The sequence below is a fragment of the Helianthus annuus genome, chromosome 8, assembly GCF_002127325.2.
Source record: "Helianthus annuus cultivar XRQ/B chromosome 8, HanXRQr2.0-SUNRISE, whole genome shotgun sequence".
Taxonomy (NCBI): Eukaryota; Viridiplantae; Streptophyta; class Magnoliopsida; order Asterales; family Asteraceae; genus Helianthus; species Helianthus annuus.
The window spans coordinates 49,856,422-49,875,774 of NC_035440.2; positions in this window are offsets into that span (position 1 = coordinate 49,856,422).

Consider the following 19,353-nt stretch of genomic DNA (forward strand, 5'->3'; position numbering starts at 1 on the left):
AACAACACATATGAAATTAAAGCATAATTTAAGTGAAAAATCATACCTTTGATGAAGATTGACAAGAAGAACTAAAGAAAAGTGTAAAACAAGAAACTTGGATGAACACTCTTCCAAACCCTAGAACACACGTCCAAAAATCTTGCAAACGAGCAAGAATTGAGGGAATTTGTTATGGGGGTTTTATTCCTCTCGAAAAATCACTCAAGATAGACTCAAGAATCAAGTGATTTGGTTGTGATTTGAGAAAGTTATGGAGAAGAGAAGAATTAGGGTTTTAGAGAGAAGTTGGGGAAGAAGATGAAGATGCAAGGAGAGAGAACACGTATAGATCTGCTAAATGAAGTTAGGTGGGTATGTGATATGGTTTCTAAGACTTTTGTATGGTAAAATTCGTGTTTGGGACGATTTTTAAGAGTGTTACAAGAGTTGAGGTTCGAATCTTGGGTTAAATGAAAATCAGCGTCGGCTGATGATAGGGGCACCGTCGGCGACGGACAACCCTACCGTCGGCGACGGTTGCTGGTTTTCATAAAAGATGCGATGGCTTATGTTCCTGTCTACGGAGGAATTTGGGCGACGGTGTTTTTGCGGAAAATCAGTTTTTTTTTTTAAAGAAAAGAAAAGAGAATTTTTATTGACTTTTATTAAGGGGCTATGTACACTAAAAAATCCTAAAAATTATTAAAAATCTTTTTGTGAATTTTTATAAGTTAAAATTTTTCAAAACGGAATCATTAATGGCCCTACCACCCCCCAAAAATGCGTGTATTGTCCTCAATACACATAAACAAGTCTAAAACATACCTTGTATCTTCATGACCCGTTCTTAATGTCTGGACTTCACACAATCAAGAAGGATTAGTAGGAATTGAAAACAATAATCCGGGAAACACACAAACAATTAAACAAATATACATAACTTCACACAAAGTGTTACCGGTCCTTTTCATTCGACCTCGTAAACCGGGAAACTTACCACAAAGCTTACCGATTCCTTGTTTGCATCCACTTTCTCGTTACCCTCGAGAAACGGTTTTAGCCGATGGCCATTTACCGTTTGCCGTACCCCGTCCTTCGGGTCCTCGATAGTAACATCACCCAATTGTCCGACCCGGGTGACAACATAGGGTCCCATCCATTTGCTTCGGAGCTTTCCGGGAAAGAATTTGAGCTTTGAATTGTAGAGCCATACCTTTTGACCCACTTCAAATTCTTTCTTCCTCAACTTGGCATCATGCGCTCTCTTCATTCCGTCCTTGTATTGAGATGCGTATTCATATGCCGTCTCCCGTAGCTCCTCCAATTCACACAACTTGAGCTTCCGTTCCTTACCTGCATCATCATATTGCACGTTAACCTCTTTAATGGCCCATAATGATTTGTGCACAAGTTCAACCGGTAAATAACAGTTTTTACCGTAGACCAACCGGTAAGGTGTAGTGCCTATGGGTGTCTTATGTGCCGTTCGGTAGGCCCATAAAGCATCGTTCAATTTAATTGACCAATCCTTACGGTCCGCCCGCACGGTCTTTTGCAAAATCTGTTTGATTTTCCTATTTGACACCTCAACTTGCCCGCTTGTTTGCGGGTGATAGGGGGTAGCAATCCTATGGTCAACACCAAACCGTTTTAACAACTTTCCAAATCGAAAATTTTTAAAGTGGGATCCTCCATCACTTATGATGACACGAGGAATCCCAAACCTTGAGAAAATATTGGTTTGGACAAAGTTACATACTACGGAATGGTCGTTTGTCTTGGTGGCTATTGCTTCGACCCATTTTGACACATAGTCAACGGCCACCAAGATATACAAATTGCCATAGGAATTGGGGAATGGGCCCATGAAATCAATACCCCATACATCGAAAACATCGACTACAAGGATTGGTTGCATGGGCATCTCATCCCTTTTTGAGATACCCCCTAGCTTTTGACACTCTATGCAATTTCTAGCAAACTCATTTGCATCTTTGAAAATAGTAGGCCAATAAAGGCCACTATTCAACACTTTGTGACCCGTTTTGTGACCACTAAAGTGACCACCACATGCAAACGAATGTAGATGTTGCAACACGCTCGGAATCTCTTCATCATCGATGCATCTCCTTATAACTTGATCCGCACACTCCTTCCACAAATGCGGTTCTTCCAACCGATAGTACTTGATTTGGGACATGAAGTGTTGCCTTTTCCGTCTATCCCAATGTGCCGGCATATCACCTGTAACAAGATAATTGACAATGTTAGCATACCATGGCAATTTATCTAATTTCATTATATGCTCATCCGGGAAAGACTCATTGATCTCAAAGGCTCTCGGATCATCTTCTACCATCAACCGGGACAAGTGGTCCGCTACCACATTCTCAATACCCTTCTTGTCCCGTATCTCCAAATCAAACTCTTGGAGCAACAACACCCATCGGATCAATCTCGGCTTCGCATCTTTCTTCTCCATGAGGTACCTAACTGCAGTGTGATCAGAGTAAATAATCACTTTTGTACCCCATATATAAGACCGAAATTTATCCAATGCATATACCACCGCAAGTAGCTCTTTTTCGGTAGTTGTGTAGTTCAATTGTGCATCCGAAAGAGTCTTACTTGCGTAGTATATGGCAACGGGTTTCTTGTCCCAACACGGCCCCCACCGCATAATCACTTGCATCGCACATAATCTCAAAAGGTAAAGACCAATTTGGCGATTGCAAGATTGGGGCCTCCACTAACTTTTCTTTTAAATTGTTAAAAGCATTTTGGCAATTTTCGTTGAAATCAAACGGTTGGTCTTTTAGCAACAAATTACATAAAGGCTTCGTTATATCACTAAAACCCTTAATAAACCGCCTATAAAACCCCGCATGACCTAAAAACGACCTAACACCTTTAACCGTCGTGGGATATGGTAAAGTAGATATGACTTGTACCTTAGCACGATCAACCTCTATCCCAAGACTTGACACAACGTGCCCCAACACAATTCCCTCTTGAACCATAAAATGGCTCTTTTCCCAACTAAGGACCAAACTAGTTTCAACACATCTTTTTAACACTTTATCTAGTTGGTCCAAACAAGTCTCAAAAGATGATCCAAAAATTGAGAAATCATCCATGAAGATTTCCAAAGACTTTCCCACCATATCAGAGAAGATACTCATCATGCACCTTTGGAAGGTGGCGGGAGCATTACATAATCCAAACGGCATCCGCCTAAATGCGAAGGTACCGTAGGGACATGTAAATGTAGTCTTTGCTTGATCTTCCGGATGGATGGCAATTTGGTTATAACCGGAATAACCATCTAGGAAGCAATAAAATTTTTGCCCCGATAATTTCTCAACGATTTGATCAATAAACGGTAAAGGGAAATGATCTTTGGAAGTTGCGGTATTCAACTTCCTATAATCAATACAAATTCGCCACCCGGTTACCGGCCGAGTAGCTACCTCTTCATCTGCGTCATTTTTGATGACTTGTATACCAGCTTTCTTGGGAACCGTCTGTGTTGGGCTCACCCATTGGCTATCCGAGATCGGGTAAATGATACCCGCATCAAGCCACTTCAACACTTCTTTCTTCACGACCTCCCGCATGTTCGGATTTAACCGCCTTTGTGCATCTCGAACGGGAGTCACATTCTCTTCCGTGATGATTTTATGCATCACCACCGAGGGACTAATACCCTTCAAATCCGCAATGGTCCATCCAATCGCCGCCCGATTGGTGACCAACACTTCCATCAACTTTTTCTCTTGCTCTCTGGTTAAGTTTGATGCAATGATAACCGGGAGAGTATTGCCCTCTCCAACATAAGCATACTTAAGATGCTTTGGCAATGCTTTCAACTCCACTTCCGGAGGCTCCACTAAAGACGGCTTCAATTTAGTATCGATGCTCTCCGGTAAGCTCTCGACTTGGTGCGTCCATGTCGGTTTTCCTTCTCTAACCGCAAGCACCTCTAAACTCCTCACTTCCTCGTCCATGCTTTGCTCCACCTCTACCTGTGACCTGTCAAACATATAACAATCCTCCATTGTGTTTTCCCCATAAACGACTGTGTCGCAAAGAGGTATACACGTGTCAACAATGTCTGCCATAAAGCATTCATCATCAACTAGAGGGCTCATAAGTCCGGAAAAAACATGCAACCTCAACCTCCGGTTTCCAAATGTCATGTCAACCGTTCCCGTTCTGCAATCAATTTGAGCATTTGCAGTTGCTAAGAACGGTCGACCCAAAATCACCGTAGGTTGTTTGGTTGGGTCCTTGGCCACATAATCAAGTACAAGAAAGTCCACCGGATAGTAAAAATCCTCGATTTTCACTATCACATCCGAAACAATTCCACGGGGTAGTTTAGGTGTCAAATCGGCTAACACCACGGTGGTGTTTGACGATTGAAGTGGACCGAACTCGTATTGGTAATATAAACTACCCGGTAGAATGCTTACACTAGCACCAAGATCTAGAAGTGCCCGGTTGATTTTAAAATCACCCACTTGAATTGAAATAATGGGCGCACCCGGATCTTGAAGCTTAGGTGGAAGTGCACCCGAAAGAATCGAACTCACGTTTTCGGTTAAATCTAATTTTATTGGAAATTTGTGAGTGCGTTTTTGGGTACACAAATCTTTCAAGTACTTAGCATAAGACGGTACTTGTTTAATTGCATCCAAAAGAGGTAAATTGATTTTTACTTGTTTGAAAATTTCCAACAACTCTTCTTGTTGTGGACCTCTTTTGTTTACAACTTTTTTCGTCGGTCCCTTCAATGCTTCGGGATAAGGGGCGGTATTAGCCTCCACACCCTTTTCCTTAGCCTTGGGGACGGGGATGGTTGCAACGGGTGGGTTATTTTTCTTTTTCAAGTCATTTTTATTTTGACCCGTTTGACCATCCTCACACTCATCTTCACTCGCATCTTCCACCACCCCTTCAACAAACTGGGGTGGTGGTGTTTCGACACCACTATCGACAACACGACCACTACGTAAAGTAATTTTATTAATTGGTACCTCACGTGTGTTCCTCGAGCTCGACCCTTGATGCTTAGGGTTCATGGTGGTGTCACTTGGAAGCTTCCCCATGCCTCCCTTTATTTGGGCCACTTCTTCCGCTAGTTGACCCACTTGTTTCGCCAATGCCTCGTGTGCTTTGTCTCGGATCTCATTTGCCTTCTTTATTTCTTTGACATCACTGTGAGTCTCCTTTTGCATGTTGAGCAAAGCATCCATCTTGGCACTCAAGTCATCACCACCGGTTTGGTTGTTTGATCCACTTCCGTTACCGCCTTGGTTGTTGTAATTCTTTTGGTACCCACCTTGGTACCCTTGGTTGTAATTCCGTTGGTAGCCTCCTTGGTTACCACCTTGGCGGTTTTGGTATGATGACCCACTTCCTCCTTGATTACCCGATTGGAAATTCGAGTTCATTTGATTTGAAGCATTGCCATACCGAAAGTTGGGGTGATTTCTCAAACCCGGATGGTAAGTGTTGGAGTTCATGTCATATTGTTTTCTATCTCCATACACTTGGTTGACTTCTTCGGTGTAACCACTCGACCACATTGAACATTGCTCGGTCGCATGCCCAATATCCCCACATTCTTCACAAACCGCAAACTGAACCGCGTTCACCTCTTTCTTCTTTTTCAATTGAGCTATTTCCCGTTCTAAGGTGGAAATCCGGTCCTTGGAATCAAGATCGGGAAGTGACCGGGAAACTGGATGTCTTTTTGCTCTATCGGCCGATTCTTTTTCTTTGGATCGTTTGCTCATCCTTTCCAAGAATTCCCAATCATCATCCTCATGATTGCTCAAGAGGGTGCCATTGCTTGTCGTCTCAAGCCGATTCCAAGTTGCATCATCCAAACCCCGTACAAAGCATTTCACCAACTCCCATTTTTCTATTTGGTGATGTGGGCATCTCCTCATTAGCTCTTTGAATCGGGTAAATGCTTCATGTAACGGCTCACTTGAAAGTTGACGAAATGACCGAATTTCATCTCTCGCATCGTCGGTCTTTGCCATGGAATAGTATTCATCCAAAAATGCTTGTTGCATTTGTTCCCAAGTTCGAATACTATTGGCCGGAAGTGTAAGGAACCACTGTTTTGCCTTGTCTTTCAACGAAAATTGAAATAACCGAAGCTTCACTTCCTCTAGTGCGAAATTATGCCCTCCAATAGTATCACAAATGGAAGAAAACTCCGTTAAATGCGTGTACGGCTCATCATTGGACCTCCCGTTGAAATGAGGAAGTATGTTGATGTAATGCGGCTTACAATCAAACATCCTCCTTTCGCACGCTATCGGAGAATTATTCTCGGTCACTATCGGTCGGAAACGGTCATTTACTCCCTGTGGAGGTTGTTGACGACGTTGTGGCCCATTAACTTCTTGATCGACCGGTCTTCGATTATCCCGTCTCTCACCTCTTTGATCCCCCCTTCGATTATCCCTTGGGTTACCACCTCCCACGAAACGAGGAATCCGATTAGGGTTTGCATTGTTGTTGTTATTGTTGTTGTAAAACCCATCATTGCGGTTCCGTTGGTTATTGTTTCGTGGTTGACGGTTGTTCCCATAACCATCATTTCTTCCACCTCCGTAACCGTATTCATCTTCCCCAACATAATTGGCGTTTTGGTAACCAAACTCCTCATCGTCGTACCTTCGAGCATTGTAGACGTTTCCCCTATTCACGTAGCCCCAATCTTCATCATCGTTAGCTCGATCATCGTAATATCCCCCATCGTCCGAATTTTCCGTATGTATGCTTACGTGTTCCGGTGATTGATAACCGGGAACACTATACGGTTCATCATCGGGGATTGCATTCCTTAAATCATCGATGTTGAAAAACGGGTCTTCATTTGCGGGATTGCCGCGATCACGGTTACCTCTACGATCGGAGTTGAAGTTCCGATCATCAAGGTTGATAGGTAACGATACTTGTCGGTGAAGGGGTTGTTGTTGAGGTGTTCGTTGGGTGTTGTTGGTGTTTTGGTTTCGGAAAGGTGGAGTGGGTGGTCTTGCGTTGGTGTTACCACCCGGTTGTTCTTGAGCGGGATAAAACGTTCCTCGGGATTGGAATTGATTTGGGTTGAGGTTTTGGTTGGGGTTAAAGTCTTGGTTGGAGTTGTGGTTTGCCATTGAATCGGTTTCAATGGTCGGTGTGAGTGGTGGTGTTTGGTTGGTTTGATTAGAAGCAAGAGTTGCTTCTAACCGGCTTGCTAGGTTTCTTCTTGCGAGTCTTTCAATTTCCGGTTCGTAGACTAGAGGTGAAGTCCTCCCGGAATTACGTGTACGCATGCACTACCTATAACCTGCACAAGTAACACACCCCGCGTAACAAAGAAAAAGACAATACAAAAAGAAAGCTAAACAAATTAAACAGTTAATCACGCAAATTCAAACAATATCCAAACACAAGGCGCACGCACTCCCCGGCAACGGCGCCAAAATTTGATCGGAGTGTCGCGCTCCGGTCAAAGATAATATTTATATGCCCAAATTACCCTTAACAATGTGTTAGTGGTAGTAAGGGGTCGATCCACGAAGAGTATGTGGTTTGTGTATGGATTTGACAGAATTATAAAAACTTGTCACAATTTATGAAGCTTGCTAAAGTATTTTTGGGTTTTCGTTTAATTGAGAGAAATGATTTTTAACTAAATGGATTTATGAGAATGGCTGACAAATACTACTTAACGATTGCAATAAAAACGGTTGTTAGAACACTAATAATGAAAAGGAATCACACCCGGTTTCGGTAATTATTAACCTAGGATTTCTACAAGTTCTAGTTTCAACTCAATTGCATTTGATTAGCGGATTTAGTGTACCGTGACTTAGGTGCTACTAACTATCAACGCTCCAAAGAACGGACAAAAAGACACTTTGTAATCAACACAAGTAAATCCTAACAATGATAATGCACAATTACATATCACCGTTTCGTGAAGTCATAACTTTTAACATCGCTCGACAATTCACGAATTCGCAACAAATGTAACACTATTATCAAGAGTTTCAAAAATCAAATACAAATTGTCACTAAGTTAAAACAAGAACAATTCGAAACCCTAGAATTAACAACTACCTACACCGGGGTGAAACCGAGATGATTAGCCGCTCATGGTTGAAGAAGCTTGATCACCGGATGTTGGGAACGCGGAAGGATTCATCTTGAAACTTGAACAATGGAGAATTGATGGATGTTGAAGGTTTGGTGAAGAATAATAATGAGATGGATGATGGATGGAGAATTAGGGTTTAATGGAGGAATTGGGGATGATTGATGGTGATGATTCTTGGGTGTAGAGATGATGATAGATGGAGTGGTTGGTGAATGATAGTGTAAAAGATGGTGTGTGAGGCTCCAAAAACAAGATTCAAACTCCTCCAAAAGTGTAACTCCCGTATTGATTGGTTAAAAACTTCTTTTAACTCATTCCTCCACCAAAAGAACCGAAATTTCGCGTTTTCAACATTCGAGAGCCGTCGGCGACGACCCTTTGGTCCGTCGGCGACGGTGTGTCTTGTGTCAGAAATGGCCTACGGCCAAACTCGCTGTCTATGGACAATTGATGCTACGGGGACTTTAACCAACCGTCGGTGACGGCCCTTCTGGGCGTCGGCGACGGTGCCCAGAGATTGTGATTTCTGTTTTTTCGCTTCCTTAACTCCCGGTTGACCCGTTTCGTGTTCCGGTGGTCCAGTTTTCACTCCAGTGACCCGTAAAGCTCCCAAAAAGCTCCTTAAACTCCAGTAGACCTGCAAAACACAAATCTAATCAAGAGTAGGCAATTCGAAACTAAAACTTGTGTAAAAACATCAAATTAAACAATTACAATCACCAGTTTTCAACCACGTATCAGTCATCATTCTTGATGATGACATCATCCTTGTAACATCATCCATTGCATCATTACATGAAGACAACATACACGAGAAGTCAAAATGGAAAACAAAATATGAAAGGTGTTGACCGTTTGAAAGGTGTTGACCGTTTGAAAAGCATGATGTATATCCGTTTGAAACGTGGCCGTTTGAAGAGTTTCAAACGGTCAGGATCATTTTCTATATATAGGCCTCAAACGGATTCATTTGTAATGTTCTAGTTTCCGACGCCGGGGTGCTGTCGAAGTGTCTTTGTACTGTAAAGCTGTTACAAGATCAGTAAACAAGACAATTTATAGTGAATACAAGCTGAACGAAGACCGAATCAATGAATCCGCCTCTGATTCGGTCTGAGCACTCTTCTGATCGACTCGTCAGGTCGTTTCACGATCCTACAGGTGAAGTGTGAGGGAGGTGGTTTGCCAAGGGATGCCTTTGAAGTGAACCAAGCACCTCTATTTATAGCCTGCACAGAAGCCCGGACACGGCCCCGTGGCCATCCATCTTCTCTTTCTTCATTAAATGCAGGTTGTCTGCATTAGTTGACCATGCCCCCGTGTCCGCTGGGCACAACCCCTTGTGCAGAAGCGTATCTGTACTATAAAGATTTTCTTGGATTCTGCGAATCTTAGCGTTGACCACGGCCTCGTGTCCGCCGGGGACGCCCCCGTTTTGGGTGATAGAAGCTTCTACAACTTTGTCTTTTCTGCAGACACTTGGGCATGCCCCGTTGTTCAATGAGCACGGGGCGTGTTCAGCCTTCTGTTCTCTTGTTTCTGCTTGGGAAGATGCTGTCGAGGGGTCGGGTATGTCACGTTTATTCCTTTTCTTGTATTATTGTTAGATTTAGATGCATTTTTGCTTCTTTTGTTCATTTAAGCTCCTTTATCTCTGGAAATACAAAAGGAAGACAAAAGCACACTTTTTCCAACATTAGTACTAAAAAAGGGTTTGTTTTATACCTCATTTGATGTAATTTATATGTTGCATTTTACACACATCAACCTCTTACTGATTCAGCACTTAACCATTCAGATGTTTCCAAACAGCCCCTTACTTATGAAACTACTGGTCAGATGTATATCAGTGGATCCAACATCTGTAGTAGCTGCTCCACTTGAACTACCAACAGGAATTTCATGAAATTCCAGTGTTGTATCCCCCTCAGTTGTTTGTGGGATAACCAGTTGAGGTGATTCAGACACAACCATTGTTGAGGTTGTACTTTCTTTAATGTGTGATTGAGAGGGGTTGTTTTGAGTCTGAAGCTCAATGGCATCAAACAGAGGTACAAGGGATGGTGGAAGTTGAGATGAAGGGATAGGGGTTGAAAGAGAATTTGCCTAGGGAGAAGGGATGTTAAGCATATTCTTAAGTGAGGATAATACTTCATGGTGAGGTGTCCCTGTGCTTATAACATGTTCCTTTTGTGAGGAAGCATGAGGAGTTGAGGTTTTGGGTGGAGATCTTTCCATTTGTTGTGAGGAAGTAGCAACAGTGGTTGTTGGTGACATTTGTGTTGTCACTGGGTTAACTTCTGGGATCTCATCTTCCAGAAGACCCTTTTTGGTGGGTTTGGTGGGCTTTGTAGATTCTTTTTGGTCTTTTTGGAGGTTTTTGGTGGGGGTTGCACAGTAGTGGTTGTGCTGCTGTGTTCACCAAGAGCATTGGGCTCAGCAGCTGAAGTCTGAGGAGTAGATGTGGACTCATCCAAAATTTGCTCAGACTCCCCTGCTTGTGTTTTGGAACCTTTTGACTCTTTAGCCATGAGGCGAGTAAAAGTTTCAGCTGACAAGCTGTTTTTTTGAAAAGGTGCACCTTGTACAAGTACATGTGGATTTTCTTTTGGGATTTTCTATTGCAGGAAATAACTCAAAAACCTTCAAAACAATAAGAAAGCCTGTGGCTTCTTTTCTTTAATATTTTTTTACATTTTTCACCAAATCATTGAAAATTTCTTGGGAGTAATTGAAATCAGTTTTTGACATGATATCATACCCCAAGTATTGGATTTTTAGAGGAATTTCATTAAAAGCAGTTGTTTTATTAGACACACAGGTGAGCAGGGTATGGAACAGGAATTTCATGGGAGGTGCAAATTCTCCCTTTTGCATAGTAGCTTTTGTTAATTGTCTTGCATACCCTCTTTCGATCAAATCAATTTGATACTCATCCTTCTTCGTGAAAGAAATTTTACCTGCTTGGTCGTTCATCTGAAAGACTTCTGATATGGTCTGTGGTGTGATTGGGACCAAAATGCCACCTACTTCTGATGAGATTGCCCATGGCTTTTTATCTTGAATTTCAAGTTTAGCATGTGCCTAGAAATCTCGTAGGGTATCTTGGTAAATGGAAGCATTACAGGTCAATTAAGTTTTGTAGCTTGATGATGAAACGACGTCGATAATGGAATGAAAATCTGTATTTTTGCTTGATTTTTCAAGTGTACAGAGATAGTTGTGTGGGTGTTTGATGATGAGAGCCATGGTGATTGTGAAAATCGCAAATGAAAGAGAAAGGATGAATATGAGATGGAAACCGCTTTTGAAGAACTTTTGAATTCGATACAAGAGTGAAAACTCTGTTTGGGGTTTTATCAGGGTTTTATGTGAGGGAAAAAATGAATGCTGACGTTGCAGCGGTTTCGAAGATCGGACGACTAAGATTTGACCACATGACAACCTCTAATGGAAAAGTGGGAGACAGTTGTTTGGAAACCACTAATGAACAATATCAGTGGTTGACAGCAGTGAAAATGAAAACATTGCCTGATTTTAACTATCAGTGGATAGACATTAGTGGTTGCTTCAACCACTGATGTTTGGTCAACAGTGGTCAACAGGGAATATGATGAAACATAGGTTGTCTCTCAGCAGTGGATGAATTTCAACAATCAGATGTTTGAACCAATCAGTGGATATGGACAGACTTTAAAGGATTAATGAAAATTTCATTTTAACTATTTTTCAAGGATGAATTTTTGATTTTCTGTAAACATTTTAATGCTTTTTATTCATAGAAAAACAAGATTTTGCTTGTTATTCCATGTTAAGCATGCCAATTCTAGAGATCAAGCTTTCAAAGGTGGATGTGTCTAATGCTTTTGTTAGCACATCTGCCAGCTGATCCTTAGTTGGAATGATGCAGAGAAATCAAACCTTTTTCATAGCAATCCCTCACAAAGTGATATCTGATGTCAATGTGCTAGGTGGTTGAATGAGAGACTGGATTTTTGATGATATTTTCAGTTGCTTGACTGTCCAACATGAGAGGTGTCTTTAAAGAAGTTATACCAAAATCCAGCAATTGATTTTGAAGCCACAACAGTTGGGTTGTATAGCTTGCAGCAGCAATGTATTCTGCTTCAACAGTGGATGTGGAAACAGCTGGTTGCTTTTTGCTTTGCCAAGACACTAAGCAATTTCCTAGGAATTGACACCCACCTGATGTAGACTTCCTTGTTGTGTTACATCCAACAAAGTAACTATCTGAGAAACCTGAAAGCTTAACATTCCCATCAGCAGGATACCAGATACCAAGTGTGGGAGCACCTTTTATGTATCTGAATATCCTTTTCACAGCAATGAGGTTAGACTTCCTAGGAGCTGATTGGGAACTTACACAAACACATGTTGCAAACATGATGTCTGGCCTAGATGCAGTTAGGTATAATAAAGACCCAATCATGCTTCTATATAAGGTTTGATCAACCAAATCATCCTTTTCATCAGACATGACTAACTTGGTGGTTGCCATGGGTGTACTACATGGCTTGCAATCATTCATCTCAAGTTTAGTTAAAAGTTCTTTTGCATATTTGCTTTGATGAATGAAAGTGCCATTTTGCAGGTGCTTAACTTGGAGACCAAGAAAGCACTGTAGTTCACCCATTGCACTCAGCTCAAACTCAGCTGTCATGAGTTTTCTGAACTCTTCACACATTTTATTACATGTGCTTCCAAAAATGATGTCATCCGCATAAATTTGGACAATCATCAAATCTTTTCCTCTCCATTTTAAAAACAATGTTTTATCAATATTACCTCTTGTGAAACCAATAAAGATTAGAAAAGTGGAAAGAGTTTCATACCAGTCCCTTGGTGCTTGTTTCAGGCCATACAAGGCTTTGTTTAGCTTGAAGACATGATTTGGATTAAATAGATCCTCAAAACCAAGAGGTTGACAAACATATACCTCTTCTTGAATCTTACCATAGAGGAATGCGCATTTGATATCCATTTGAAACACCTTGACGTTGTGGTTGACAGCAAAGGCTAAGAACAGTCTGATAGCTTCCAATCTTGCTACAAGGGCAAAATTTTCATCACAGTCAATGCCCTCTTCCTGTCTAAAGCCTTGAACCACAAGCCTAGCTTTATTCTTGACAACAATGCCCCTTAAATCAGTTTTGTTTTTGAAGACCCACTTTGTACCAATAGGACTTACACCCTCTGGCAGTGGTACAAGTTCCCATACTTGTTGTCTCTTAAACTGTTGGAGCTCTTCTTGCATAGTTTCTACCCAACTGTTGTCTTTAAGTGCCTCTTGGTACTTGACTGGTTGATGGAGTGATAGAAAGCCAACAAAAAGACAAATGTTTTGGGATTGACTTCTGGTAAGAACCCCTTCATTGACGATGCCAATAATTTGGTTTGGTGGATGAGATTTCAGAAAGATCAGATCTCCCTTGTATGGAACAATTGCATTAAAGGGTGAAGGCTGCATATGTGAATAATCTGAGCTAACATCTGTTGGTGACTTTGATGATCCAACAGCTATTTGAAATGAAGGTGGAGGGATAGGAGGAATGGGTGTGTCACAATGTTGATTTTTATCCAGGTAGATTTTTATCAATAGTGGTTGTAGATGATGTGATGGCAGAGGTTGAAGGGCTACTTTGATCAACAACTGTTGATGCAGCAGTGGTTGAGCTTTGACAACTGTTTTGAACATCTGTTGCTCTGGTGGTGGATGTGAATTTGTGTTGTGGAATTACAACTTCATATCCATAATCTTGTGATGGAGATTGTGGTGTACCTGTAGGGTTAGTCTTGACAGACACGACTTGTAATTTACGATCCGCATGTGGATCTTTTGATACAATATCCGTCTGTATTATATTTTGAACACTTGGACAATTATGTTTGTAATAGTATTTTAAATCCAGACTTCGGTTGTGCTATATTGTGTATTTGATATCAATCTCGTCACGTATACCCCAACCAGGCCCACCGGGTGTTGTTGGAATATCGGGGTGTGTCATTTGATCACTTCAAACGAACGGGTCTAAACACATTCGTTTGTTTGACTGTTTTACTAACTATTACATAATTAGCATAAAATGTAATCTAATCTATTCGAACAACATCAGACACAAAAAACTGCAACAACAATGTCGAAATGACAGTTGTTTTGTTGGGCTTCATTTGGGCCTTCATTTGATCCAGATGTTGTATACTTCAAATATATCGACGTCGGTTGTGAACCGAACATCACTAGCGACATAAACTAAAATGTATCAACACACTTAGGTGAAAAAATAGGAGATAAAATTACTACTTTAAGAAATGAACAATTAGATTTGTAGAAATAAAAGAATGCGAATAAAGGGAGGGGGTAGAATAAAAAAATGGGTTAAAGTTGTCAATCTTTGTAGGGTAACCAGTTTATAAAACCCTACTAATTCTTTTGTCTGATTACAGTATTCCGAAGGCAGTCGCGCAGCCTTCAGACAAGACAATTACCTGCATGTTAAAATTGTCTTGGTTTGATGAAATCAGGCCTCTCCATATTGCAAAATCGGTGAGTGGTGTTTAATTTTTTTATTTACTCTTTTCATCAATTTTCTTTTTATAGTTTATTTCGATTTTTTTTTCATCATCGTCAAATGCTAATATAGAATCGGTATCATCATGCAGGGTTTTGTAGAACAATCGTTGACTGTTTATGGGATTTCGGATGCCAATCACATTAGGTAATTGCTAGTTAATCACTTAAATTCGGTTCTTTATTTATACAGTTTAATTAACGATTAAATCACCTCTAATTCCATGTGCGTTGGCAGTTAATCAATTAAATTCTGGTTCTTTTTTTTAGAAATTTTTGTTTTACTTTTACGCTTTAAGATTAGTTTATGTTAAAGGTGGTTGTCTGATTTACTGAAAACAAGAAAAGCCACTAATTCTTGTTTGAACAACTTCATAAGTTTATATATATGAATCCTGATTTTTGCATCAACACTTGCTACAGTTTTACTTCTAAAAATAATTGTGTCTAGAATATAATTAAAATATTATGATTTTACATGTACACGTTAATGTTCTCCAACAAAGTGTGTAAAATTTTCTAGGTTTTTAAAAATTTAAACAATAAACCGAACTAATTGATTACAAAAAAAAAAAAAAAAAAAAAAAAAAAAAAAAAAAAAAAAACTAAATTCATTTTGAAAATAAAAACACAAAATAATTTCTGGATTACATAAGCATGTCTTCTCTTATCTTCTCTTCTTAGTGTCATGGACTTTGGGTGTATATGAAGTAGTATGCCTCTTTCCTTTTTTTTGGACACACTCGTTCTTTTCTTAGATTACATGGTATGGTTTGGCTCCTAGCGGCTCCATTGCTCCACCTCAATGACATGTAGGCATATATTAAGAAATATTGTATTTTATACTTTCACTATATATATATATATATATATATATATATATATATATATATATATATATATATATATAGGGTTGAGTTCAATGCAGAACTCACAATTTTTCAGAACTATTAAGAACTCTTTAGAGCCATTGATCTATTAATCAATGGTAGGAAATATATTAAGGTAAAGTTGTAATTAATTGAAATTTTGAGGAGTTAGTTATAGATGGTGTAAGGATATAATCGTAAAAAGGCTTTAAGTGAATTCAAATAACCTCCAAATATATTCCTTTTTTTTCTCCACCTTGTTAGATATCCTCGTTCTTTATCCATATATTTATTTTATGAGTATATTAAATGGAGTCTAGAGGTCTGTGATCGTTGCTGAATAAGTATGTGGTAATTTGCTATATAAGCATGTGTAAAAATGTAAATGTAATATGAATCGATCACTTGCACATATGCAAATAATTGAATTTTATGTCTAAATAGGCCAATTACATATATGTAAATACTATTGTATTTGTTAAATGAATAGGTCATATACATCTGGGATTTGTGTTTCTTAAAACAACTAATTTGGTATTTCAAGACACAAGTTATGTCATAATTTACTATATAAATAATGTGTAAAAATGTAAATACAATATGAATAGATAACTTGCATATATGCAAGTAACTGAATTTCATATCTGTAATGTAAATGTGTCATTTACATATATATGTCAATATATCATATGCATATGTACTCTATTGAAGTTATATAACATGATTGCTACAAAATTCTTTTCAGGCTATTGGTCACTCAAACTATTACTCAAGTCTACTACCCCTTGTCCCCTTCAAAATTGTAAAGTGTATGGTTCAGACCATTAAATATTAAATAGGAAGATGAAAACGATTTCCTGTGAAAATGGAAAAATTCAATATACACCATCCACGCTAATTAGTATGTTCAATCTGAGAGAAATAAGGAGATATAAAAACATGTGATGATTTGGGATATAGAAATTTACTTTTATAACCTTTATTAAGAGAATAAATAAAAAATTAAATGAAATCAAATGAGTGGCTATAAATAGTTCTGCAAGTTCTGAAAAATTTTTTGGTTCTGAAATGATCTTGATCCTATATATATATATATATATGTGTGTGTGTGTGTGTGTGTATCACTTTTCGTATGGTATGAATTTAGTTCTGTTCGTATGTGGTATGTGGTTTTGTCGATTTTTAATTTTCTGATAATGTAGTTGTATAATACCACAGTTTTTGCTGCAACTGAGAGTGCTAGCTGGAACATCGTTGCTGGACTGAAGGTAAGTCTTGCTTATCCTAGATCTTTTCGCAAACTGAAGATATTTGTATGTGGTTTTGTTTGTTTTTAATTTTCTGATAATAATGTTTGATTTGGCCGTGAATGGTGAATTACTTTGAAGTTTGAAAATTAGGGTATGATTTGAACCACTGTTGATATGATCTTATTTGTTCAAGTCTGCTGCAAGTTTTGTAGTCTATGGGAGTGTTTGGGATTGCTTCTCAAAAACAACTTATTAACTTATAGAGTTAATTACACAAATGGGTCCTGTGGTTTATACATAATTTCGCCTTTGGGTACTAACTTTATTTTTTAACAGATTTAGGTTCTATGGTTTCAATTTTGTAACACCTTTGGGTACTAACACCAAAGTTAGTTAATTAATGACTAAAATACCCTTGCATTTTTTTAAGTTTATCAATGTAACACATTTGGGTACTAAAACCTAATTTTATTTAAGTTTAAATCAATTTTACAAAATCTATTTATTTTTTTTATTTTCATCTTTTTATTATATCTCTTAATTAACATAAAGTCTATTTTTTTTTATTTCATATTTTTATTAAATTTCTTATTTAACATAAAATCTACTTGTTACACCAATATTTTTTTTAAATAGATTTTTTAAATAAAATCTACTAGCTATATAGTTTTATGTAAATTAAATTTCTTACTAGTTTTAAATAATGTAAACCTTACTCGTTTTCAATTTTGGATATATATGATTGATAATAATAATAATAATAATAATAATAATAATAATAATAATAATAATAATAATAATAATAATCTTTCATGTAAAAAAATAAGCCATTTTAAACTTGTTTTTTTGTTCATTTACATTTTACTATTTTAGAAAGATATTTAATTTACATAAAATCTACTAGTTGCACCAGTAAAATCTACTAGATATATAGTTTTTTTGTAAATTAAATATCTTTTTTACAAAAAAAAAACGAGTTAAAAAAAGGCTTAAATTTTTTTAGTTTTATCTAAAATACCTAGCTACATAGTTTTATCTAAAATACCTAGCTATATAGTTTTATGTAAATTAAATATCTTTCTAAAATAGTAAAATGTAAATGAATAAAAAATGAGTTAAAAAAAAGGCTTAAATTTTTTTATATGAAAGATATTTATTATTATCAATCATTTCAATCCAAAATTGAAAACGAGTAAGGTTTACATTATTTAAAACGAGTAAGAAATTTAATTTACATAAAACTTTATAGCTAGTAGATTTTGTTTAAAATATCTATTTAAAAAAATACTGGTGTAACAAATAGATTTTATGTTAAATAAGAAATTTAATAAAAATATGAAAATAAAAAAAATAGAGTTTATGTTAATTAAGAGATATAATAAAAAGATGAAAATAAAAAAAATAAATAAATTTTGTAAAATTGATTTAAACTTAAATAAAATTAGGTGTTAATACCCAAATGTGTTACATTGATAAACTTAAAAAAATGCAAGGGTATTTTAGTCATTAGTTAACTAATTTTGGTGTTAGTACCCAAAGGTGTTACAAAATTGAAACCATAGAACCTAAACTTGTTAAAAAATAAAGTTAGTACCCAAAGGCGAAATTAGGTATAAACCACAGGACCCATTTGTGTAATTAACTCTAACTTATATAAGTCATAAGTTATAAGTTACAAATACAAACTTCTCAAAAACAACTTCTCAACACACAAAAACAACTTAAATAAGCTAACCAAAACACTATAAAAACAACTTATTAACTTTTGTAAGTCGATAATTTATAAGTTCTTCCAAAATAAGCTAACCCAAACACCCTATATATCAGGTTATTTATTGATGATGTTTAGCTCTTGACAGTTGACCGACACATAGAACTATATGTTTGTGATTACTCTTCTTTAAAACAATATAATATATTTGTTTAAGTCTGCTGAGAGTTTTGTAATCTAAAGTTTAGCATTTTTAATGTTGACAGCAGTTATTATTGATTGTTCTTAAAATCACTATAATATATTTCAGCGAATCCAGGAAGAGAAAGGACGTTAAATGTGTTTGATATGATGTAAATGGAGTAGGCCGGAACCTTTTGGCTGTTACCCATGATATAGTAGCTAAAGGGGAGAGGCTATACCTCGATTATAATGGTATGCATGAGTTCCTGACTCAGTATTTCGTTCAGTTTCTCTCCGTACATATGTTTATACCAACATCAAAAAATGTGGATTGGGTCAGTATGTTGTTACAGAAGTCTTTAAAGTCTTATATATTCTTTTCTTTTGACATTAACCTGGACATCATATAGGTACAATATAGGTACAGACTAATAACTTCCGGTTAAAAATAACTAGTTAGGTTCATATATCCTCATCATATTTTCGTATCTTGTGAATTGTGATTTAAAACTATGAATTTTTGAAGGACATGAAAGGAACTAAACCTAAGAACTTTGACTGATTGTTGTTTTTGTTAAGATGGGGATTGAATAAGACACCTAAAA